Genomic DNA, 27,485 nt, shown 5'->3' with positions numbered 1-27,485 from the left:
ACATGGTCAGCTAAACGGTCCTCAGCACGGCGTGTGTCATCTTTTGCCTAGATAAGGGAAGCCATTTGCCAGATATTTGCTCTCCTTATCAACAGCTAGCCAATATTTGTGGCCATATTTATCTGGTTTGGAAGGCATGTACTGCGTGAATGGACACCTAGTTTTGCTTGGGAAAAGTTGCTCATCCACCGTTATGTATGGGCCAGGTTTGTAACACGCAATACAATTTTCAATAAACCTGTCCCACACAGTAGAAAATAGAGCAAACTTGTCCGTTTGCAGTCTCTCCGATCGAGTAGATTTCTCATCAAATCTGATAAGATAAGAGCCTAGAGTAAACAAGCTATTTTGTTCAGTATTACACAGTAATACAAGCAGGTAAAACACAAGGAAAATGTGAAAAGTTGACATGTAAATTGAACTACATCTATATGAACATCAGGGTAAATAAGACAGAGTGAAAAAATTATGCACAAAACTTTATAGCAACATTTAGTGACAAAAGGACCTCAAAATATAGTAGGGAGTCAAAATGACTCCCTTCAGTAGTTCTTGGTAAATTTTGAAAAAAACGCGCAAATTTTTCACCAAAATTATTTATTCTCACAAAATCTTTTTTCACATCATATTTGAGGAAAAGTCACCGAGTTTCAAGCCGGAATTCTGAAAAATGTAGTCACAGAAGAGAAATAAAAAACGAAAGGAGTCAAAATGACTCCATCAGTAGTTCTAGTGTTAGCCCAGATCCTTAGATCAGGAACAGAACAGACATTTATAGGACATTTCATAACTCCACAGCACTGGTCACTACTGAGCCTGTACATAAAGTGCAGCACAGATTCATCTCCACTAAAAGCCCAGATCCTTAGATCAGGGACAGAACAGACATTTATAGGACATTTCATAACTCCAACCCCACAGCCCTGGTCACTACTGAGCCTGTACATAAAGTGCAGCACAGATTCATCTCCACTAAAAGCCCAGATCCTTAGATCAGGAACAGAACAGACATTTATAGGTCATTTCATAACTACACAGCACTGGTCACTTCTGAGCCTGTACATAAAGTACAGCACAGATTCATCTCCACTAAAAGCCCAGATCCTTAGATCAGGAACAGAACAGACATTTATAGGACATTTCATAACTCCACAGCGCTGGTCACTACTGAGCCTGTACATAAAGTGCAGCACAGATTCATCTCCACTAAAAGCCCAGATCCTTAGATCAGGAACAGAACAGACATTTATAGGACATTTCATAACTCCACAGCACTGGTCACTACTGAGCCTGTACATAAAGTGCAGCACAGATCACCTACACTAAAAGCCCAAATCCTTAGATCAGGGACAGAACAGACATTTATAGGACATTCCATAACTCTGACCCCACAGCACTGGTCACTACTGAGTCTGTACATAAAGTGCAGTACAGATTCTTCTCCACTAAAATCCCAGATCCTTAGATCAGGGACAGAACAGACATTTATAGGACATTTCATAACCCCGACCCCACAGCCCTGGTCACTACTGAGCCTGTACATAAAGTGCAGCACAGATTCATCTCCACTAAAAGCCCAGATCCTTAGATCAGGAACAGAACAGACATTTATAGGTCATTTCATAACTCCACAGCACTGGTCACTACTGAGCCTGTACATAAATGGCAGCACAGATTCATCCCCACTAAAAGCCCAGATCCTTAGATCAGGAACAGAACAGACATTTATAGGACATTTCAGAACTCCACAGCACTGGTCACTACTGAGCCTGTACATAAAGTGCAGCACAGATTCATCTCCACTTAAAGGCCAGATCCTTAGATCAGGAACAGAACAGACATTTATAGGACATTTCATAACTCCACAGCACTGGTCACTACTGAGCCTGTACATAAAGTGCAGCACAGATTTATCTCCACTAAAAGCCCAGATCCTTAGATCAGGAACAGGACAGACATTTATAGGACATTCCATAACTCCACAGCGCTGGTCACTACTGAGCCTGTACATAAAGTGCAGCACAGATTCATCTCCACTAAAAGCCCAGTTCCTTAGATCAGGAACAGAACAGACATTTATAGGACACTAGATGAAGGCACAATGCTATCGCATCAGGAGGGCTGTAATGTCACGATGGGGGCAGGCATTGCAGCATTGAGAATCTCACCCCCTTGTGCTCACCCACCTATCCACTCTCTCTTTCTCCATGTGCTGACTTCTCCCATCTGTGCTCTCTTCTTTGACCTGTCTACCCCATGTGCTATCCCCCTTGTCTGCTGTCTCTCCTTCCCGTGCTGTGTTCTCATCTTAATAACTTTTTAACTTTACCAAATTCTTATGAAAACTGCACCCAATGTATTAGATATTTTACGAGTCTGAGACAGATTATTTTATACCGACTCCAACTCCACAACTCTGGTGTAGACAGTATGTGACGTGATCAATCAGAGCAGAAGCATTCCCTGAACCTGCAGAGAAGCAGTAATGGTATGTAGAGTTGAGCGAAACGGGTCAAAAAATTTCAAAAGTCGCCGACTTTTGGCAAAGTCGGGTTTCATGAAACGAAACCCGACCCTAGGATGAGGTCGGCCACGAGGTCGGCGACTTACGCGCCAAAGTCGCGTTTCAAAAGTTTGTTTTGCGCTCTTTTTCAGCCAATCAGGATCCACGGACACTGTGGGCAACGTGATGACATAGGCAGGGGTCACCACCATCTTTCAGAAGGGCATGCAAGTGATTGGCTTGCTTTGGTGGGCGTCACAGGGGGTATAAAAGGGCGTGCACGCCGACCGCCATCTTACTTCTGCCGATCTCAGTATAGGGAGAGGTTGCTGCTGATTCTGTAGGGAGAGCGTTAGGCAGGGAAGAAGACAAAAAAACTGCTTCTGCTGCTAGCGATTTGGCCTGCACAACACACCAGTCACTGTGTGTGCAGTGCAAGGGGAGGCTATATAGTGGTGTATCAGTGGTGTTGGTTGTTGGGCTGCCTTCTAAGGCTCCCTGACATTCCTGCATTGCTGTTTACCCACTGCTCCGCAAACTGCTTTTTTAAAAGCAATCCCAATTTTTTTTTTTTGTCCTGCTGAGAAGAAAAAAAAACTGCTTCTGCTGCTAGCGATTTGGCCTGTACAACACACCAGTCACTGTGTGTGCAGTGCAAGGGGAGGCTATATAGTGGTGTATCAGTGGTGTTGGTTGTTGGGCTGCCTCCTAAGGCTTCCTGACATTCCTGCATTGCTGTTTACCCACTGCTCCGCAAACTGCTTTTTTAAAAGCAATCCCAATTTTTTTTTTTTTTGTCTTGCTGAGAAGAAAAAAAACTGCTTCTGCTGCTAGCGATTTGGCCTGTACAACACACCAGTCACTGTGTGTGCAGTGCAAGGGGAGGCTATATAGTGGTGTATCAGTGGTGTTGGTTGTTGGGCTGCCTTCTAAGGCTTCCTGACATTCCTGCATTGCTGTTTACCCACTGCTCCGCAAACTGCTTTTTTAAAAGCAATCCCAATTTTTTTTTTGTCCTGCTGAGAAGAAAAAAAAACTGCTTCTGCTGCTAGCGATTTGGCCTGCACAACACACCAGTCACTGTGTGTGCAGTGCAAGGGGAGGCTATATTGTGGTGTATCAGTGGTGTTGGTTGTTGGGCTGCCTTTTAAGGCTTCCTGACAGGCTGGCATTGCTGTTTACCCACTGCTCTGCAAACTGCTTTTTTAAAAGCAATCCAATCTCCCTTATCCTCTAGTCACTTTTGTCACAGCTGTGCCATCGAGCCTGTGACATAGCGCTCAGATATCAGTGGGCCTCACACAATCCAAAAGTGTCCAGTGTCCACAAGTGTGTGCAGAAATTCTAAATCTCCCCTGTCCTATAGACACCTTTTACCTTGTTTTACATTACTATATAGTTTGTTGGATTTTGTCTACATTTCTACCAAAAATGAGGAAGGCTGGTGGAAGAGGCCGTGGAATTGGGCGGGGGTTGGCAGCTGGTAATGATGGTGTGCACATGACATAGAAGAGGAGGTGATGGATGACCCAGTTGTTGACCCAGATTGGCATCCATTGGGGGAAGAGGGTGCTGCTTCCAATAGCTCAGATGAGGAGCATCCACAGCAGACATCGACATCGCAACAGCTGTTATCTGGCAGGCCCGGAGCACTCCAAAGACAGGTTCCAAACATCAAAAGAGTTGCTGGACAGCTTGTCCAGAGGGTCAAAAGATCACAGCGTGCTAGGCCGCAAAATGTCTGCCAAAGTAGGAAGAGTGCAGTGTGGCACTTTTTTGACCAAAATCCTCATGATCAGGCCAAGGTTATCTATAAGAAGTGCGCAAAGACCTTTAGCCGAGGGAAAAATCTGAAAAATTTGAATACCAGTTAGACATTTAACCAGCATGCACTTGCAAGCGTGGACACAACACCAAACCTCAAGTGCCACATGTGCAACTGATCACAACGAAGGTAGTCAGCAACGCTACATTGTTTCCCCCACTGTAAGCCCACCGGTTAGCACAGCAGCAAATGTTGAGGTGTCGTTGCAAGGCCACAGCAGTCAGGGAATCCCACTGTTTTATAAACGAAAGACTGATTCTAGGCCATCAGAAAGAACACCAACTCCATCACCATCATCAACCCTCTCTCAGTCCGCCCTGTCCACCGCTACTTCCACCATATGCAGCTATCAAGTCCAGCTCACCCTCCCAGACACGATGAGTAGGTCAAGAAAGTACTCAGTCTCTCATCCGCGTACACTGGGTTTGAACGCCCACATTGCCAAACTAATCTCGTTTGAGATGATGCCCTTTCGGTTGGTGGAAAGCACAGCTTTCTGCGAACTCATGGCCTATGCAGTACCACGCTATGACCTACCCAGTCGCCACTTCTTCTCTCGCAAAGACATCCCAGCCCTCCACCATAATGTGAAAGACCGCATTGTCCATGCACTCAAGCAGTCAGTGAGCGGAAAGGTGCACCTCACAACTGATGCATGGTCCAGTCGGCATGGCCAGGGCCGTTACGTGTCCATCACTGCGCACTGGGTTAATGTGGTGGATGCAGGGTCCACAGGGGACAGCGGTGGTGGGACAGTGCTGCCTAGCCCACGGTATAGGAAACAGTTGGCTGTAGGCGTTCGACCCTCCTCCTCCTCCTCCTCCAGAAGCAAAAGCTCATCCACAGAGCGCAGTCGTACGAGCACTCCATCTGCAGCTGCCACTGTTGCACACGATGTGTCCCCCTATCGAGCAGCTAGTGGAAAGCGTCAGCAGGCTGTGTTGCAGATGATGTGTTTGGGCAACAGACACACCGCCGAGGTGCTGGCCGAGTACTTGAAGCGACAAACTGAGTCATGGCTGGGCAGTGTACATCTTGAGGCAGGCAAGGTAGTTAGTGATAACGGCCGTAATTTTGTGGCAGCCATAGCCCTTTCAAAACTCAGCCATATACCTTGCTTGGCTCACACCTTGAACCTGGTGGTGCAGTGCTTCCTCAAAAATTATCCGGAGTTAACAGCCCTGCTCCAGAAGGTGCGAAGACTGTGCGCGCACATCCGCCGGTCGCCTGTACACTCCGTTCGTATGCAGAAGCTGCAGCGATTGCTCCACCTTCCCAACCACCGCCTCATTATCAACATTGCAACAAGGTGGAACTCCACCCTGCACATGGTGGAGCGGCTGTGCGAGCAGAGGCAGGCCATAATGCATTTGTGGGAGGATACACGGCCAGGCACTTTGAGAGCAGACATGGAGTTGACAGGTGTGCAGTGGTCGAAGCTGAAAGACCTCTGTAAAGTCCTTCAGTGTTTTGAGGAATGCACACGGCTGGTAAGCGCAGACGATGCCATCCTAAGCATGAGCATCCCACTTATGCGTCTGCTCATGCAAACTTTGACGCACCTTAAGGAGCAGGCGTCTGCAGCCAATGTTGATGAGGAGGAAGAGGAGGAGGGAATCCTTGATGACATTCAGCCATTGTCTGCTCAGGGACCTCTCCTGGACGAGGTGGAGGAAGAAGAGGAGGAGGAGGAGGATGATGGGGATGATTACTTAGGGGAGGAGGATGCATCTCGTGGGGCAAGTGAAAATGTTGGAGTGGCAAGGTCTGGTACAGGGTTTGTGCGTGACTGGAGGGATGTGGATTTGCCAGAAAGTGCTCCTCCAACCAGCACTCGCAGTGCATCATTGACACCGGGAACATTGGCCCACATGTCAGATTATGCCTTGCAGATCCTAAAAAGGGACCCACGCATTGCCAAAATGATGAACGATGACGACTACTGGTTGGCCAGCATCCTGGATCCACGCTATAAAGGCAAATTACAAAACATCATGCCACAGGAGAACCTTGACCTAATATTGGCTAATAAACAAGCAACTCTGGTAAATCGGTTGCTTGAGGCATTGCCAGCACACAGCAGCGGTGATGGTTCTCACACGAGCCGTACGGGCCGGGGGCAGCTTGGCAGAGGTGTTCGTGGTGCACACAGCAGAAGTGGCGTTGGAGACAGGGGTTTCATGACAATGTTGTGGACTGATTTTTCAAATACCGCTCACACAACTGGTAATACTGCATCGATGGCAAGTGACAGGAGACAGCAGTTGTCAACTATGGTTACAAACTACTTTTCCTCCCATATCGATGTTCTCCCACACAGGTCATTCCCCTTTGACTATTGGGCCGCTAAACTGGACACCTGGCCTGAATTGGCCCAATATGCCTTACAGGAGCTCGCTTGCCCAGCTGCAAGTGTGCTATCGGAAAGAGTCTTCAGTGCAGCTGGATCAATCCTGACAGAAAAAAGGACCCGTCTGTCAACCCAAAATGTGGATGATCTAACCTTCATTAAAATGAACCATGCATGGGTTTCCAAGGATTTTGTCCCACCTTCCCCTGATGACACATAGGGTGACAGAAAAATGGCTTGCTTTGGTCCACCTCTTCCTGGGACTTCACCTATTTCGCCTTTTGCATCAGCTGAATGTCCAACATCAACATATGCCACTTTCTAAAACTCCCTAACTGTGCTGCCTCCCCCCCCCATGGCCGGGGTCACCACCTAGCGCACGACACCGTGCGACTGCCGTTGCCCTGGACAGGTGGGTAGGCCGACTCTTGGGTGCGGGCACTGGCACAGGGTCCCTCATAGTGCAATCAAGTGTCTCTGACGGTGGTGGTGCACACCCGCTGTCAGACTCACCGCCGTACTATGAGGGGCCCAGTGCCAGTACCGACGCCCATGAGTGGGCCCCCCTTGCTTGGGCAGGGCCCCAGCATTTGCAATCTTTACCTCTCCCTGCTCCTCCGCTGTGTAATCTGGGCCGTCAAATCCATACTGTGCCTGACACCGTCTGAGCCTGCCTCCTGATGTACAGACATATATTTTGAATGTGTACGCTATCCATACATGTTATCCGGGGATACGGTACCCTTTCTAACCTTTGTGCAATCACGTGCAATCCATACTGTGCCTGACACCGTCTGAGCCTGCCTCCTGATGTACAGACATATATTTTGAATGTGTACGCTATCCATACATGTTATCCGGGGATACGGTACCCTTTCTAACCTTTGTGCAATCACGTGCAATCCATACTGGGCCTAACACCGTCTGAGCCTGCCTCCTGATGTATAGAGATATATTTTGAATGTGTACGCTATCCATACATGTTATCCGGGGATACGGTACCCTTTCTAACCTTTGTGCAATCACGTGCAATCCATACTGGGCCTAACACCGTCTGAGCCTGCCTCCTGATGTATAGACATATATTTTGAATGTGTACGCTATCCATACATGTTATCCGGGGATACGGTACCCTTTCTAACCTTTGTGCAATCACGTGCAATCCATACTGGGCCTAACACCGTCTGAGCCTGCCTCCTGATGTACAGACATATATTTTGAATGTGTACGCTATCCATACATGTTATCCGAGGATACGGTACCCTTTCTAACCTTTGTGCAATCACGTGCAATCCATACTGGGCGTGAGAACGGCTGGCGAGCTGTTAAGCAAGCTACAGCACCTGTGGTTTGCACACGTAAGTTTTTCATTTTTTCAGGAATGACGGTTAGGCCTAATTCCGGAACTGCGGTTGACCTGCACTTACTGGGAAATCATTGTTCGCGGGTAATAATTGTCATCAGTGATCCCCATCACTAACGTTGTTCAGCGGGTTATCTGCACCTGTAAGCGACAAACGCTGGTCTTTTCAGTGTAGCGCACATGCAGCCACGGACATGTAATGGCATGACACACCAGTTATTGGCCAATCTCATGTGCCAGAGCCTCACGTGTCCCTCTAGTAAGCCGGACTCGGACCGCGGGGCATGACGGAGTCTCGTTCGTTAACGGAATTAAGCTTGCATTGTGTGCATCTGTTCTGTAGCTGGCATGGTTGAGTTTTCCCACGTGGAGTCGAATTTAACCGTAGGCTCCACTCCTGGTGGTGCCCTTCTGGACATTCCTTTAAGGTTCAGCTTTGCAACCATACTGCCCAAGTAAAACAAACACTTTGCCTTCATGAACGCTGTTTGGAGGGTCATGACTCGTGGGAATAACGCCGCCCAATCAGTTAACCTGCTAGAGAGATCGTTCGTTGCTCCCAAGCATGACATCACACTCCCTAGGAAGAAGGTAATGCCACTGTGGCGACCGTACTCCTGGGGGCGACACAAGTGCACTGATGCCCAGCCACTGCTCGATGAATCTGCTGGTACATTGACCCAGACCACTACATTCCCCTCGCACGCTACACGGCCTGAATCTGACCCTGATGAAACTCAGGTTACCCTTCCCATATACAGTTCCATCTTACACGGTGACAAAGAGGAAGCTGCAGATGAAAGTGCAGGTTCGGCCCACCCGCCATCAGACACACCACCGTACTATCAGGGGCCCTGTGCCAGTGCCGTCGCCAACGAGTGGGCCCCCCCCTGCTTGCTCAGGATCACAGCACTTGCAAAATTGAAATACTGTGCAGTGAGATGGAAGATGGGGACGACGAGGAGTCCAGACAAGTACAGGGATTCCCTAGCGAGGAGACTTATTTGATTGTTTTCAATGTTGGGACAGCAATTTTTGGGGAGCACTATACTCTGGAGAATGATAGATGGTGCCCACCATACACTGGAACATTCCAAAGGTGGACATCAGACACTGGAGCAGCATTTACAGGGCCCATTATACACTAGAGCATTAGAAATGGGGCCCATTATGTTTGGAGCATTATTTGGGCCCATAAGACAGTGGAGCTTCATCCATGGGGACCAACATATACTGTAGCATTATGTGGAGCTCATCATATACTGTTTCAAACATTATATGGGACCAATGATTCTGTATGGAGAAATAGATGGGCCTCGTCATGAGATGTAAAAAGTGAAGTATTTTTCATTGTACTATACCGCTATTTCTCTGCCGTATCGGAGCATGATGAGTTGTGGTATGTGTTAAAGGGGCGCTCTTTCGCCCAGGGCACATGAAAACCTGGAGCCAGCCCTACCCCCCCACAACTTTAGCCAAATAACCCCCATTTTTCAGTGCGTAACTTGTATTATGAAGTTAATTAAGGTTGACAAGCTTAAGTAAGAAGAATTGATGCTTTTGGCATTCAAATGGGCACTGTAGGTGTGTTTCCTGTCCTCCTCTCACTGCCGACTTTTATTCCCCATTGACTTACATTGGGTTTCGTGTTTCGGGACGACCCCGACTTTTCCCTATAATCGGACGATCTTGCTCGACCCGACTTTTGGAAAAGTCGGGTTTCACGAAACGAAACGCGACCCTAAAAAACCAAAAGTCGCTCAACTCTAATGGTATGATGTTATGGTGGAGTCTGCAGAGCCATACGTACCACTCTGGAGAAGAGTCTCAGGGTCTCTAGGTCCTCGAGGATGTTGCTGTTCTTGGTGGTGATGAGAACCATGTAGAGTTTCTCCATGGGCTGGTATACGTAGCGCACACTTTCAGTTTCCACAAAGGTGTGCTGTTTTCCTGTGTTCATTAATTTCGGGAAAGCAGCCAATAGTCCTTCAATGCGAGTGCGGGTCATCTCCACAAACTGTCGCGACACTATGGCCTTCCCGGCCTTCATACAGACCGCAGCAGCTAGCAGCACCTGAAAGAGAACGCGCTGTTAGCAAGGCTCCGGACAGTGACACGTGCCTACTCCTATGGGTGACTGTGATCATATCCAGCCCCAACACTGACAAAGCAACAGTCTGCTCCATCTAAAAGGGAACGGTCATCAGAAAACTACTTATTGTCTAAATAGGATTTTTATGTTAAGTGTATTTTTTTTACTTTGCGAATGTTTTTCCTCATACACCTATTAGGTCACTATTAGACCCTCACTTCCTGATTCATACAGCGGACTTTTCAGCAGTCCCATTATCATTACAGTCAGGATTACAATGACAAGTGTCGATATCACAGGATTCACTATTCACAATAAGCGATGTCACAGCTCACCATCTCCGCCTCCCTTCACACTGACTATACCCAGATTAGAGCATCACAAACAATAGAGCAACACAATCACAAGGTCAGAAAAGATAAGAACAACTTTAATTGTTAAAATATTACATAGACAAACAGGCAAAATAGGGCTAGAAGATGGAACATGATTATTCCAGCATCATACATGAGGCCCAGGGTAGGTTTGTCCAAAGAAAGCGTGCACGATAATCATAGTATCTAAGAATATACAGACACACAGTGACTCATACATAGGTATATAGTAACACTCTAATATATGGTAAATGAGTCCAAAATAGTGTGCTAGGGACCGGACCATTATACCGTATCCAACACCAAAATATCATCACAGCATAGCAGCATAATAGTGTATATTCAAATACCTTATACAGAGTATAGAACCTTCCTGGACAGTCCTACCATCCGGTGTTGGATACGGTATATGGTCCGGTCCCTAGCACACTCATTACTCATTACTGTAATGAGCGGTATCACGTGACCGCTCACACACACACAGGAAGAATGCCGGCACCGGAGACCATGGGAGCTGCAGGCACCGCTGGAGCCGAGGAGGTGAGTATGATGTCTTCAAGAGAGGAGGAGAGGAGAGGGGAGCTGAGGGGAGGATCCGACCCAGACCTCTATTATAAAAAAAAAATTTGCCCAGGTGCCGCCCCCCCGCATCGTCCCGCCCTAGGCACGTGCCCGCGGGTAGCTTGGTGGTAAATACGGCGCTGCAGGTGGTGGTGGATAAGTAACTGGAAGTATTATCCGCTATCCAACTAGCAACCTTTTCACACTGGCTTCAATAGTGCTGTCTTGCCGTGGTCCCCTAGGACTTTGGACACTAAGGTCCAGCTAGAAGATGTGGGTGTTTTTGGTGTCCCAATTTCAGCTTGCCCACGCCCTCGGCCTGCACCATCACCATCACGTCCACTTCCCCGTCCCTTGCCACGCGCCTTGCCCATTGTAAAAGGACTAGAATATTAGACACGTTCAATACAAATGGGTGATTTGGGAGGCAACTTGTATGTGATACGGGTGCTGGAAAACCACACTTTTACCTATCTGGACTTTAGGTTAAAATGTGTTGCCTTCTCAGATTTAATAAGTACCATAACAGACTGCAAATAAAATACAATGTATAGGCCTAAATTGGCCAAATTTTTGGAAAGGATAAATGAGGCCTGTTAGGGAGATACCACAACCAAAAATTTCTGGCCTGTATATTTGTTTGTGCTAAATACTGCTGTATATAAGTCCTGTGACACCCAGGACCAAAAAACAAAACAGCCGTAAACTGGCCAAACTTTGAGCACACACAGATATGAGCCGCCACACAGATACCACGCCAAAAAATGCGTGGCCTGTAATTTTATAATTTTTTTTGGCTAAATACTGCTGTATCTACGTCCAGTGATACCCAGGACCAAAAAAATAAATCAGCCGTAAACTGGCCAAACTTTGAGCACGCACAAATATGAGCTGGCATGGAGATACCAATATAACATTTTTTTATTATTATTTTTTTTGGTGGTAAATACTGCTGTATATAAGTCCTCTGACACCCCAGGCAAAAAAAAAGAAAACAGCCGTAAACTGGTCAAACTTTGAGCACACACAGATATGAGCCGGCATGCAGATATCACACCGAAAAATGTGTGGCCTGTTTTTTTTTTTAATTTTTGGGCTAAATAGTGCTGTATTATATAAGTACAGTGCCAGACAGCCAAATGAATTTAGGGCTAAAAAGATCATCATTTTTAGCAGACGGATGGATGTGGCGTGTCACAGATATACCGCACTGTAAAATATGTGGCCTGTCTGTATTTTTGGAGGGGTTCAGCAAAATAGTGTTAAGAAATTGTTTAAGACACTCAAAAAAAAAAAAAACTCAATCACACCACATAAAAAAATAAATATTTCTCTGCACACTCAAATGGGATGTTTGGGACCCCTTTAAAATTGCTGGATTTTCATGCTATGCTAGGAAAATGATCTGGCTTTGCTTTGCAATAAAAAAAGCTCTATTAGCCCTGGCCCCAAAAATTTTCAAAGCCAATTACCCCTGGGGCTAGGTATATACGGTCAATATATCCCACAGGTACCAGCAGCAGCACCAGAACACAGGACCCTCTTGATATATGCAATGATATGTATATACACACATACAGTGAGTGCAGGCCTTGCACTGATGTGTATACAGTGACGTACACTACCCTGCCTGCCTAACACTGGAACCTATATATTCTGGAATTAGTCCTTAGAAGGACTGTTGGTTTAGCTGGATTTGAGTTGTTTAGGATGGTAGACCCCACACTCACTAATAAATCCCCAATTCTGACCCTATCAAGGCAGCAGCTCTACCTACAATATCTCAATCCGGAGCTGAATGTGGCGAGCAGGGCAGCGTCCGGTCTCTAATACCCCTGATGATGCTGTGCGGCCAGCCAATCACTGCATGACCACATCAAAGATGGCTGCGGCTTTTCATTGCCTAGCAGACACAATCCCTGCATCATGATTGGTTCTGTAAAGTCCGCCAAAAAAACTGGGTGGAGACCCGAGTTCCCGCCGTGCAATCCTGGAAATGCTCGGTGCTCGCCGAGTACACCGAGTACAGTGATACTCGGGCTAGTACCGAGTAGTAGTGAACACGTTAGCTCATGACTACTTGCTTCCATGCTTTCCAGAGCCATAACGTTCTAATTTTTTTTGGTCAAAATGGCCATGTGAGGGCTTGTTTTTTGTGGGACGAGTTGTATTTTTGAATGACAGAATTGGCTTTAACATATCGTGTACTGGAAAACGGGCAAATTTAAAAAAAAAAAAATGTGCCATTTTCAGATAAGCATAGCATCTCCATTTTTTGTGATCTCTGGTTGGATGAGGGCTTATTATTTGCGTGCCAAGCTGATGTTTTTAATAATACCATTTTGGTGCAGATACGATGTTTTGATCGCACGTTATTGCATTTTAATGCAATGTTGCGGCGACCAAAAAAATGTAATTCTGGCGTTTTGACTTTTTTTTCTCGCTATGCTATTTAGTGATTGGGTTAATTCTTTAGATCGATAGATTGGGTGATTCTGAATGTGGTGATACCAAATGCAGTATGTGTATGTTTGATTTCTTTAATTGCTTTATTATTTTGAATGTGGCGAATGGGGGGGGAAATTTAAACATTTATTTATTCTTACATTTTTAATATTTTTAAAACAGGGTTTTTTTTTAACTTTTAGCATGCTTCAATAGTCTCTATGGGAGACTAGAAGCTGCCATAATCCGATCGGTTCTGCTACATACTGGTGGTGCTCATGGCAATCCAGCAGTGACAACCATAGAGGTCTGCTGGAGACCTCTGGTTTTCATGTCAACCCATCGGTAAGCATAAGTTAAATTCCGCTGTCAGAGATTGACAGCGGCATTTAATGGGTTAACAGCCACGGGTGGATTGCTGTTGTGAACACCTTTGACCTGGCTTCTGAGTGTGGGCTCCCTCTGGTGGTTGCTGCTGGTAATGGAGCTGGTCTGGCTGACAGAAGTCAATCACCTGAGGATGATGATTGGAGGTTAGGTGCTACAGACTGGAGAGATTTAAGTGAGCAACCTTCCCGCAGTTGTTGCCGGTGATTTGGTTTGCTTCCTGAGCATTTTGGAAGTCTGCTTGCCTCCTGCTCCGTCCTGCATCTTTCAGATAAGTTATTTGTCTGCTTGAATCTTTTTGCATTTTGATTTATTTTTGCTGTTCTCTGATTTTTGCTCTGCTGGTGTGAGTTCAGCCGGGTTCCCTGTTGGAACCTGTGCTGGACTCTGTTTCATATGCCACAGCTTGTGTCAGCCTTTTCTGTATCTCTAATCCCGTTGTTTCAGTATCTTTGTTTTGCGTCCAGTTCACACCAGAGTTCTGATTTAGTGGGGGAGAGGTCATGTGGCCTCAGTATTTTTGCATATCAGACGTGTTGGATTTTTCTTAGGGTTTTTTACGTGATTGCAGACAGTATCCTTTTCTGTCCTGTTCTATCTAGACAGTTTGGGCCCCATCATTTGCTTACTCTATTTTTGGCCTGTGTTTTGTGCCTCAACTTGTCTCACCGGCAATATACAGTGGGGCAAAAAAGTATTTAGTCAGCCAGCAATAGTGCAAGTTCCACCACTTAAAAAGATGAGAGGCGTCTGTAATTTACATCATAGGTAGACCTCAACTATGGGAGACAAACTGAGAAAAAAAAATCCAGAAAATCACATTGTCTGTTTTTTTTTCATTTTATTTGCATATTATGGTGGAAAATAAGTATTTGGTCAGAAACAAAATTTCATCTCAATACTTTGTGATATATCCTTTGTTGGCAATGACAGAGGTCAAACGTTTTCTGTAAGTCTTCACAAGGTTGCCACACACTGTTGTTGGTATGTTGGCCCATTCCTCCATGCAGATCTCCTCTAGAGCAGTGATGTTTTTGGCTTTTCGCTTGGCAACACGGACTTTCAACTCCCTCCAAAGGTTTTCTATAGGGTTGAGATCTGGAGACTGGCTAGGCCACTCCAGGACCTTGAAATGCTTCTTACGAAGCCACTCCTTCGTTGCCCTGGCGGTGTGCTTTGGATCATTGTCATGTTGAAAGACCCAGCCACGTTTCATCTGCAATGCCCTTGCTGATGGAAGGAGGTTTGCACTCAAAATCTCACGATACATGGCCCCATTCATTCTTTCATGTACCCGGATCAGTCGTCCTGGCCCCTTTGCAGAGAAACAGCCCCAAAGCATGATGTTTCCACCACCAAGCTTTACAGTAGGTATGGTGTTTGATGGATGCAACTCAGTATTCTTTTTCCTCCAAACACGACAAGTTGTGTTTCTACCAAACAGTTCCAGTTTGGTTTCATCAGACCATAGGACATTCTCCCAAAACTCCTCTGGATCATCCAAATGCTCTCTAGCAAACTTCAGACGGGCCCGGACATGTACAGGCTTAAGCAGTGGGACACGTCTGGCACTGCAGGATCTGAGTCCATGGTGGCGTAGTGTGTTACTTATGGTAGGCCTTGTTACATTGGTCCCAGCTCTCTGCAGTTCATTCACTAGGTCCCCCCGCGTGGTTCTGGGATTTTTGCTCACCGTTCTTGTGATCATTCTGACCCCACGGGGTGGGATTTTGCGTGGAGCACCAGATCGAGGGAGATTATCAGTGGTCTTGTATGTCTTCCATTTTCTAATTATTGCTCCCACAGTTGATTTCTTCACTCCAAGCTGGTTGGCTATTGCAGATTCAGTCTTCCCAGCCTGGTGCAGGGCTACAATTTTGTTTCTGGTGTCCTTTGACAGCTCTTTGGTCTTCACCATAGTGGAGTTTGGAGTCAGACTGTTTGAGGGTGTGCACAGGTGTCTTTTTATACTGATAACAAGTTTAAACAGGTGCCATTACTACAGGTAATGAGTGGAGGAAAGAGGAGACTCTTAAAGAAGAAGTTACAGGTCTGTGAGAGCCAGAAATCTTGTTTGCTGTATGTTCGGGGGCTATCTATTCCTTTGGGGTTCTACTGCGGGGCAGTTTAGCTTTCCCATTTCTCTCTTGAGGCTTAGTTAATTCTTTGGCTGTGCCGAGGCGTCTAGGGCATCGTAGGTACATCCCACGGCTAATTCTAGATGTGTCGTCAGTTTAGGGGTCTGCAATCCACTAAGCTACCAACCTCTCTGGTTATCTGGTTACCTAGACTATTCACCTGCTATCCACCTCAGTTACCTAATCATAACAAATCGCGATTCCACCCGTGGCTGTTAGAGGCACATGTGAGCTGTTCAAAACAGCTGGCATGTGCCAGAAAAGATCTGGGCTCAGCGCTGGAGCCTACATCAAAGGGAGGGAGACCGACATCGGCGTACTATTACGCCCGATGTCGGAAAGGGGTTAAAAAATGCACATATGTGGTATCGTTGCATCCATAACAGTCAGGTCTATCAAAATATAAAATGAATTATCCCAATGGTAAATGTGTAAAGAGAACAAAAGATTGATGCACCAGGATTGCCTTTTATTGGTCCACGCTACTCCGCAAACAAATGCAATGAGAACAGATCAAAACGTTTTAATCTCAAAATGGTATTAAATTGTATTAGCTCGCCATGCAAAAAACAAGGCCTCCCACAACTCCATCGACTGAAAAATGGAAAGATGACAGGTCTCGAAAAATGGTGACACAAACAAAAAAAGTTATATTTTTTGTACAAATTTCTGAATTTTTGTTTCAACTACTAAAATAATAAAAAAATGGGGAAGTTTGGTATTGCTGTAATCGTGCTGACATGGATTGTAAGGTTATTTTTACCGCAACATGAAAGCTGGAAAAACTAAACCTTAAACTCAATGTTGGAATTGTGCACATTTATTTTTGCATTTTCATTGCACTTGGATTTTTTCCCTGAATTCCAATGCAATCTCTGGTCAAATGACTGGGGTCATTCACATAAAAAAAATACTGTAAAAAAACAAGTCTTCATACGGCTATGTGGATGGAAAAATAATAAATTATATTAATTGGATGAAAGGTCCAAAAAAAACAACCCACAAAACCAGAAAATGGTTGTATCGGCAAAGGGATTTGTAGAGTAAGGCCGGGGTTACACTTGTGAGAAACTCGCACGAGTCTCGCGTCTCAATACCCGGCACTGCGTCTGGCACTCGGGACCGGAGCGCTCAGCTTCATAGAAATACATGCAGCCGCACACTCCGGTCTCGAGTGCCAGCGGCAGTGCCGGGCATTGAGACGCGATACTCGTGCTTTCCTGCAAGTGTGACCCCGGCCTAATAAGAAAAGTCTGCAGTCACTTTGTGTGTGAACACAGACTGAGGAGTGGTGACAATGTGCACGCTGCCACCAGTCTCTTGTATTTCCAGCACCAGTGAGTGGACACATGACAGTAATTTGTACACTTGGGTCATGTCCCCTCTAGATTCTCTGTCGCTTTTCTCAACGCTAATTTTTATTGTGCTGCTCAGAAAATCCCTTTTATAAGAAGCAATTTGCAAAGTTGCTTGATTTTTACAAATACTTTGCAATTTACCCATTAAAGAATGTGAGAATAAGGGTATGTGCACACGCTGCGGTTTTGGCCCTGCAGAACTGCAGCAGTTCCGCAGACATGGTACTTTACCATGTTAGCCTATGGGTTTTAAAAACCGCAGTGCTCACGCTGCGGTTTTTTACCTGCGGAAAAGTCAAGGACAATCCACAGACCACCTCCAAAGACCTGCAGCATCATCTTGCTGCAGATGGTGTCACTGTGCATCGGTCAACAATACAGCGCACTTTGCACAAGGAGAAGCTGTATGGGAGAGTGATGCGAAAGAAGCCGTTTCTGCAAGCACGCCACAAACAGAGTCGCCTGAGGTATGCAAAAGCACATTGGGACAAGCCAGTTACATTTTGGAAGAAGGTCCTGTGGACTGATGAAACAAAGATTGAGTTGTTTGGTCATACAAAAAGGCGTTATGCATGCGCTGTATTGTTGATTGATGCACAGTGACACCATCTGCAGCAAGATGCTGCTGCAGGTCTTTGGAGGTGGTCTGTGGATTGTCCTTGACTGTTCTTACCATTCTTCTTCTCTGCCTTTCTGATATTTTTCTTGGCCTGCCACTTCTGGGCTTAACAAGAACTGTACCTGTGTTCTTCCATTTCCTTACTATGTTCCTCACAGTGGAAACTGACAGGATAAATCTCTGAGACAACTTTTTGTATCCTTCCCCTGAAAAGCTATGTTGAATAATCTTTGTTTTCAGATCATTTGAGAGTTGTTTTGAGGAGCCCATGATGCCACTCTTCATAGGAGAATCAAATAGGAGAACTACTTGCAAGTGGCCACTTTAAATACCTTTTCTCATGATTTGATACACCTGGCTATGAAGTTCAAAGCTCAATGAGGTTACAAAACCAATTTAGTGCTTCAGGAAGTCAGTAAAAAGTAGTTAGGAGTGTTCAAATCAAGAAAACGATAAGGGTGCCCATACTTTTGCACCAGTCAAATTTTGTTTAAATCCAGATTGCACATTTTCTGTTAGTACAATAAACCTCATTTGAATCCAGAAATATAACTGAGTCCATCAGTTATTAGATATATGAAACTGAAATACCTGTTGCAAAAACCAAAATTGTTATAAAGAAAAAAGGTTAACATTAATAGGGGTGCCCAAACTTTTACATATGACTGTATATATTATTGTAGATATAGACTGCATGGCTCCTGTCAGGTAAATGTTATTGTAGATATAGACTGTATGGGCTCCTCTCAGGCATATATTATTGTTGATATAGACTGTACGGGCTCCTGTCAGGTATATATTATTGTAGATACAGACTGTACGGGCTCCTGTCAGGTATATATTATTGTAGATACAGACTGTACGGGCTCCTGTCAGGTATATATTATTGTAGATACAGACTGTACGGGCTCCTGTCAGGTATATATTATTGTAGATATAGACTGTACGGGCTCCTATCAGGTACATATTATTGTAGATACAGACTGTATGGGCTCCTGTCAGGTATATATTATTGTAGATATAAACTGTACGTGCTCCTGTCAGGTATATATTATTTTAGATATAAACTGTATGTGCTCCTGTCAGGTATATATTATTGTAGATATAGACTGTAAGGGGTCCTGTCAGGTATATATTATTGTAGATACAGACTGCATGGCTCCTGTCAGGTAAATGTTATTGTAGATATACACTCACTGGCCACTTTATTAGGTACACCATGCTAGTAAGGGGTTGGACCCCCTTTTGCCTTCAGAACTGCCTCAATTCTTCGTGGCAGAGATTCAACAAGGTGCTGGAAGCATTCCTCAGAGATTTTGGACCATATTGACATGATGGCATCACACAGTTGGCGCAGATTTGTCGGCTGCACATCCCTGATGCGAATCTCCCGTTCCACCACATCCCAAAGATGCTCTATTGGATTGAGATCTGGTGACTGAGGAGGCCATTTGAGTACAGTAAACTCATTGTCATGTTCAAGAAACCAATCTGAGATGATTCGAGCTTTATGACATGGCGCATTATCCTGCTGAAAGTAGCCATCAGATGTTGGGTACATTGTGGTCATAAAGGGATGGACATGGTCAGCAACAATACTCAGGTAGGCTGTGGCGTTGCAACGATGCTCAATTGGTACCAAGGGGCCCAAAGAGTGCCCAGAAAAAATTCCCCACACCATGACACCACCACCACCAGCCTGAACCGTTGATACAAGGCAGGATGGATCCATGCTTTCATGTTGTTTACGCCAAATTCTGACCCTACCATCCGAATGTCGTAGCAGAAATCGAGACTCATCAGACCAGGCAACGTTTTTCCAATCTTCTACTGTCCAATTTCGATGAGCTTGTGCAAATTTTAGCCTCAGTTTCCTGTTCTTAGCTGAGAGGAGTGGTACCCAGTGTGGTCTTCTGCTGCTGTAGCCCATCTGCCTCAAAGTTCGACGCACTGTGCGTTCAGAGATGCTCTTCTGCCTACCTTGGTTGTAATGGGTGGCAATTTGAGTCACTGTTGCCTTTCTATCAGCTCGAACCAGTCTGCCCATTCTCCTCTGACCTCTGGCATCAACATGGCATTTCCGGCCACAGAACTGCCGCTCACTGGATTTTTTTTCTTTTTCGGACCATTCTCTGTAAACCCTAGAGATGGTTGTGCGTGAAAATCCCAGTAGATCAGCAGTTTCTGAAATACTCAGACCAGCCCTTCTGGCACCAACAATCATGCCACGTTCAAAGGCACTCAAATCACCTTTCTTCCCCATACTGATGCTCGGTTTGAACTGCAGGAGATTGTCTTGACCATGTCTACATGCCTAAATGCACTGAGTTGCCGCCATGTGATTGGCTGATTAGAAATTAAGTCTTAACACACAGTTGGACAGGTGTACCTAATAAAGTGGCCAGTGAGTGTAGACTGTATGGGCTCCTCTCAGGCATATATTATTGTTGATATAGACTGTACGGGCACCTGTCAGGTATATATTATTGTAGATACAGACTGTACGGGCTCCTGTCAGGTATATATTATTGTAGATATGGACTGTATGGGCTCCTGTCAGGTATATATTATTGTAGATATGGACTGTACGGGCTCCTGTCAGGTTTATATTATTGTAGATACAGACAGTACGGGCTCCTGTCAGGTTTATATTATTGTAGATACAGACAGTACGGGCTCCTGTCAGGTATATATTATTTTAGATATAAACTGTATGTGCTCCTGTCAGGTATATATTATTGTAGATATAGACTGTACGGGCTCCTGTCAGGTGTATATTATTGTAGATACAGACTGTACGGGCTCCTGTCAGGTATATATTATTTTAGATATAAACTGTATGTGCTCCTGTCAGGTATATATTATTGTAGATATAGACTGTACGGGCTCCTGTCAGGCGTATATTATTGTAGATACAGACAGTACGGGCTCCTGTCAGGTATATATTATTGTAGATACAGACTGTACAGGCTCCTGTCAGGTATATATTATTGTAGATATAGACTGTACGGGCTCCTGTCAGGTATATGTTATTGTAGATATAGACTGTACGGGCTCCTGTCAGGTATATATTATTGTAGATATAGACTGTATGGGCTCCTGTCAGGTTTATATTATTGTAGATAGACAGTACGGGCTCCTGTCAGGTATATATTATTGTAGATATGGACTGTATGGGCTCCTGTCAGATATATAATATTGTAGATACAGACTGTATGTGCTCCTGTCAGGTATATATTATTGTAGATATGGACTGTACGGGCTCCTGTCAGGTATATATTATTGTAGATATAGACTGTACGGGCTCCTGTCAGGTATATATTATTGTAGATATAGACTGTACGGGCTCCTGTCAGGTATATATTATTGTAGATATGGACTGTACAGGCTCCTGTCAGGTATATATTATTGTATAGACTGTACGGGCTCCTGTCAGGTATATATTATTGTAGATATAGACTGTACGGGCTCCTGTCAGGATTATATTATTGTAGATACAGACAGTACGGGCCCCTGTCAGGTATATATTATTGTAGATACAGACTGTACGGGCTCCTGTCAGGCATATATTATTGTAGATATAGACTGTATGGGCTCCTGTCAGGTATATATTATTGTAGATACAGACTGTATGGGCTCCTGTCAGGTATATATTATTGTAGATACAGACTGTATGGGCTCCTGTCAGGTATATATTATTGTAGATATAGACTGTATGGCTCCTGTCAGGTATATATTATTGTAGATATAGACTGTATGGGATCCTGTCAGGTATATATTATTGTAGATATAGACTGTATGGGCTCCTGTCAGGTATATATTACTGTAGATATAGACTGTATGGCTCCTGTCAGGTATATATTATTGTAGATATAGACTGTATGGGCTTCTGTCAGGTATGTATTATTGTAGATATAGACTTTACAGGCTCCTGTCAGGTCTATATTATTGTAGATACAGACTGTGCGGGCTCCTGTCAGGTATATATTATTGTAGATACAGAATGTATGAGCCCCTGACAGGTATATATTAGTGATGATATCAGAATGTATGGGCCTGTCAAGTGTATAGTTGTGCTCAAAAGTTTACATAGCCTGGCAGAATTATTGCTTTCTTGGCCTTTTTTCAGAGAATATGAATGATAAAGTCTTGATGTTTTCTCCACTCATGGTTAGTGTTTGGGTGAAGCCATTTATTGTCATACTACTGTTTTTTCTCTTTTTTTAATTATGACAACCCAAAACATCCAAATCACCCTGATCATAGTTTACATACCACATTTTTTGTAATACCATGTATAGCCCCCTCTAATATCAATTGACTACTTGAAGTCGTTTGTGGTAGTTATGGATAAGGTTCTTTATTTTCTCAGATGGTAAAGCTGACCACTCTGACCACCAAAAAGTTTTGATGTTATCATTCATATTCTCTGAAAAAAGGCCAAGAAAGCAAAAGTTCTACGGCGGTATGTAAACTTTTGAGCACAATTGTATCAGTGATGACATCGGAATGGAGTATAAATAAAGAGAGAAAAAAAACTCTGCATCACCATTAAAAAATAGAAATAAACTAAAAACTTTATTCAAAACATTAAAATCATGAAAAATAATGCCCACAGGTAACAGCTCTGTCAGTGATCTCCCGCCCACACTGAAAAAATATTGCAACATTTGTTAATAGTGAGCTGTACTGCAGGTTGTGAGTTCAGAAGCAGAGGATATAAGTACAGAGATGCATTGCTATGTACTATGTATCTCTATGTTCCTATATTGTACAGTTGAAGAAAATATTTTTTTCATATAAAATAAACTTTAAAAAATGCCAATTTCAATAACCTTTTCATCCCCCCAGTATTTTTTAACTTTAATGACCAGACCACTCCTGGGAAGTTTCACCACTGTACCATGTTTTCTCCATTTGTGGATAATGGGTCTCACGGTGGTTCGCTGGAATATCAAAGCTTTAGAAATGGCTTTATAACCTTCTCCAGACTGATAGATCTGAATTACTTTCCATCTCATTTGTTCATGCATTTCTTCGGATCGCAGCATGATGTCTACTTTTTGAGGATCTTTTTGTCTACTTCACTTTGTCAGGCAGGTCCTATTTAAGTGATTTTTTGATTGAGGATAGGTGTGGCAGTAATCAGGCCTGGGTAGGGCTACGGAAACTGAACTTTGCTTTTCGAAGATGTGACAAACCACAGTTAAAAAAAAAAGGAGGCAATAACTTTCACACAGGGCCCTGTATTTTCTTCCCAATAAATAATAAAGACCTTCATTTACAAATTGAATTTTGTGTTTACTTGTGCTGTCAAATATTTTAATTTGTTTGTTACTCTGAAACATTTAAGTATGACAAACATGCAAGAGAGTAAAAAACCAGGAGGGGTGGGCAAAAAGTATTTCACATCACTGTACACTACCAGGCCACACAGATCTTTATATGAAGATCTCCTGTATATACAGTAATGACCACCTACAAGTAATGACTTAACCCCTTCCCGACCAGTGGCAGCGTATGCGTCATGAAAGTTGGTGCCAATCCGACCAATGACGCATACAGTCATATGTTAAAGTTTGGGCACCCCTATTAATGTTAACTTTTTTCTTTTTAACAATTTTGGTTTTTGCAACAGCTATTTCAGTTTCTTATATCTAATAACTGATGGACTCAGTTATATTTCTGGATTCAAATGAGGTTTATTGTACTAACAGAAAATGTGCAATCTGCATTTAAACAAAATTTGACCGGTGCAAAAGTATGGGCACCCTTATCATTTTCTTGATTTGAACACTCCTAACTACTTTTTACTGATTTCCTGAAGCACTAAATTGGTTTTGTAACCTCAATGAGCTTTGAACTTCATAGCCAGGTGTATCAAATCATGAGAAAAGGTATTTAAGGTGGCCACTTGCAAGTAGTTCTCCTATTTGAGTCTCCTATGAAGAGTGGCATCATGGGCTCCTCAAATGATCTGAAAACAAAGATTATTCAACATAGCTTTTCAGGGGAAGGATACAAAAAGTTGTCTCAGAGATTTAACCTGTCAGTTTCCACTGTGAGGAACATAGCAAGGAAATGGAAGAACACAGGTACAGTTCTTGTTAAGCCCAGAAGTGGCAGGCCAAGAAAAATATCAGAAAGGCAGAGAAGAGTGGTGAGAACAGTCAAGGACAATCCACAGACCACCTCCAAAGACCTGCAGCATCATCTTGCTGCAGATGGTGTCACTGTGCATCGGTCAACAATACAGCGCACTTTGCTCAAGGAGAAGCTGTATGGCAGAGTGATGCGAAAGAAGCCATTTCTGCAAGCACGCCACAAACTAGAGTCGCCTGAGGTATGCAAAAGCACATTTGGACAAGCCAGTTACATTTTGGAAGAAGGTCCTGTGGACTGATGAAAGAAAGATTGAGTTGTTTGGTCATACAAAAAGGCGTTATGCATGGAGGCTAAAAAACACAGCATTCCAAGAAAAACACTTGCTACCCACAGTAAAATTTGGTGGAGGTTCCATCATGCTTTGGGGCTGTGTGGCCAATGCCGGCACCGGGAATCTTGTTAAAGTTGAGGGTCGAATGGATTCAACTCAGCATCAGCAGATTCTTGACAATAATGTGCAAGAATCAGTGACGAAGTTGAAGTTACGCAGGGGATGGATATTTTAGCAAGACAATGATCCAAAACACTCCTCCAATTCTACTCAGGCATTCATGCAGAGGAACAAATACAATGTTCTGGAATGGCCATCCCAGTCCCCTGACCGGAATATCATTGAACATCTGTGGGATGATTTGAAGCGGGCTGTCCATGCTCGGCGACCATCAAACTTAACTGAACAGGAATTGTTTTGTAAGCAGGAATGGTCACAAATACCTTCATCCAGGATCCAGGAACTCATTAATAGCTACAAGAGACTAGAGGCTGTTATTTTTGCAAAAGGAGGCTCTACGAAATATTAATGTCACTTTTATGTTGAGGTGCCCATACTTTTGCACCGGTCAAATTTTGTTAAAATGCAGATTGCACATTTTCTGTTAGTACAATAAAGCTCATTTGAATCCAGAAATATAACTGAGTCCATCAGTTATTAGATATATGAAACTGAAATAGATGTTGCAAAACCCAAAATTGTTATAAAGAAAAAAGGTTAACATTAATAGGGGTGCCCAAACTTTAACACATGACTGTATGCTGTGTCATGGATTTAAAGCCTCCCTGCGGGTCGGGTGCCCGGGGTCAATGAAAGGTCACCCGACCCGCAGATACAGGGGGCTTTGTACTTCACCAGGGGGGGTGGATACGCCCCCACGTGGCTACGATCGCTCTGATTGGCTGTTAAAAGTGAAACAGCCAATCAGAGCGATAGTAATATTTCATCAATGAAATTTGATGAAATATTACAAACCAGCCATGGCCGATGCTGCAGTAGCATCGAACATGGCTGAAGACACCAATCTGACTCCCCCACACGGTTAACGGGGTTAATCTGCCCCCCTCCGCTGAATGACAGCGGCGATCGGCTGCCGCTGTCATCATCTGCTCCCCCCGCCTTCCGATCACCTCCCCTCCCACCCCCTGGTACCTTTCCGAGTGCTGCTCCCGGTGTGCCGCGGTCCCGGATCATGGGCACCGCCATCTTAGAAAATGGCAGGCGCATTCGCAATGCGCCCACCAGAATCTGCGGCTGCAGATTTCATTCATTCATTTTGATCACTGTGATAAACTTTAACAGCGATCAAAGTAAAATAAAAAGTAAATAAACCCCCCCTTTATCACCCCCATATAATGAAATAAAGAACATATTTTTATTTTTCCATTAGGGTTAGGGTTGGAAATAGGGTTGAAATTAGGGTTAGGGTTGGAATTAGGGTGCAACTAGTTTCGGATGGAATTAGTGTTAGAATTAGGGTTGGAATTAGGGTTAGGGGTGTGTTGGGGTTAGGCTTGTGGTTAGGGTTGGGATTAGGGTTGTGGTTAGGGGTGCATTGGGATTAGGGCTGGAGTTAGAAGTGAGGGGTTTCCACTGTTTAGGCACATCACAGGGGGTCTCCAAACACGCCATGGTGCCACCATTGATTCCAGCCAGTTTTGCGTTCCAAAAGTCAAACGGTGCTCACCCCCTTCCAGGCCCCGACGTGTGCCCAAACAGTGGTTTACCCCAACATATGGGGTATCAGCGTACTCAGGACAAATTGCACAACAACTTTGGGGGGCTAATTTCTCCTATTACCCTTAGGAAAATAAAAAATAGCGTGCTAAAAAATCATTTTTGAGGAAAAAAAGATTTATTTTCACTGGTTATAAACTTTTGTAAAGCACTTGGGGTTTCAAAGTGCTCACTAGACATCTAGATACGTTCTTTAAGGGGTCTAGTTTCCAAAATGGTGTTACTTGTAGGGGTTTTCACTGTTTAGGCACACAGGGGCTCTCCAAACGTGACATGGCGTCCAATAACGATTGGAGCTAATTTTCCATTCAAAAAGTCAAATGGCGCTCCTTCCCTTCTATGCACCGAAACAGTGGTTTATGACCACATATGAGGTATCTGTGCACTCAGGAGAAATTGCCCAACAAATTTTAGGATCCATTTTATCCTGTTGCCCATGTGAAAATGAAAAAATTGATGCTAAAAGAAAATTTTTGTTGGAAAAATTAATATGTCCATTTTTTCCTTCCACGTTGGTTTAGTTCCTGTGAAGCACCTGAAGAGTTACTAATCTTCCTGAATGTAGTTTTTGTGTAGCTTGAGGGGTGCAGTTTTTAGAATGGTGTCACTTTTGGGTGTTTTCTGCCACATAGACCCCTCAAAGTGACTTCAAATGTGAGGTGGGCCCTAAAAAAATTTTTTTTTTGTAAATTTTGTTGTAAAATTGAGAAATCATTGTTCAACTTTTAACCCTTTTAACTTCCTAACAAAAAATAAAATTTGTTTCCAAAATTGTGCTGATGTAAAGTAGACATGTGGGAAATGTTATTTTGTAACTATTTTGTGTCACATAAGTCTCTAGTTTAACAGAATAAAACTTCAAAATTTGCAAAATTTTCGCCAAATTTCTGATTTTATCACAAATAAACGCAAAAATTATCGACCTAAATTTACCACTAATATGAAGCCCAATATGTCATGAAAAAATAATCTCAGAATCCGCTAGGTTCTGTTGGAAGTGTTCCAGAGTTATTACCTCATAAAGGGACACTGGTCATAATTGCAAAAAATGGCCTGGTCATTAAGGTCAAAATAGGCTTGGTCATGAAGGGGTTAAAATACAATGACCAACTTTCTACTCTGCTTTCTGTGCCACTTTGAGGCATGGCAGGCACAACGTAGGAATGTTCTCCCATGTGGTCTGATGTCTGGCGGGTAGTCTCGAAACGTCCTCACGTGTGGTCTGAGGCACGGTCTCGAAACGTCCTCACGTGTGGTCTGAGGCACGGTCTCGAAACGTCCTCACGTGTGGTCTGAG

Source organism: Dendrobates tinctorius, unplaced genomic scaffold (assembly GCF_039654945.1).
Source record: "Dendrobates tinctorius isolate UK_male_01 unplaced genomic scaffold, ASM3965494v1 ptg000129l, whole genome shotgun sequence".
Taxonomy (NCBI): Eukaryota; Metazoa; Chordata; class Amphibia; order Anura; family Dendrobatidae; genus Dendrobates; species Dendrobates tinctorius.
This window is presented reverse-complemented; position numbering follows the sequence as displayed.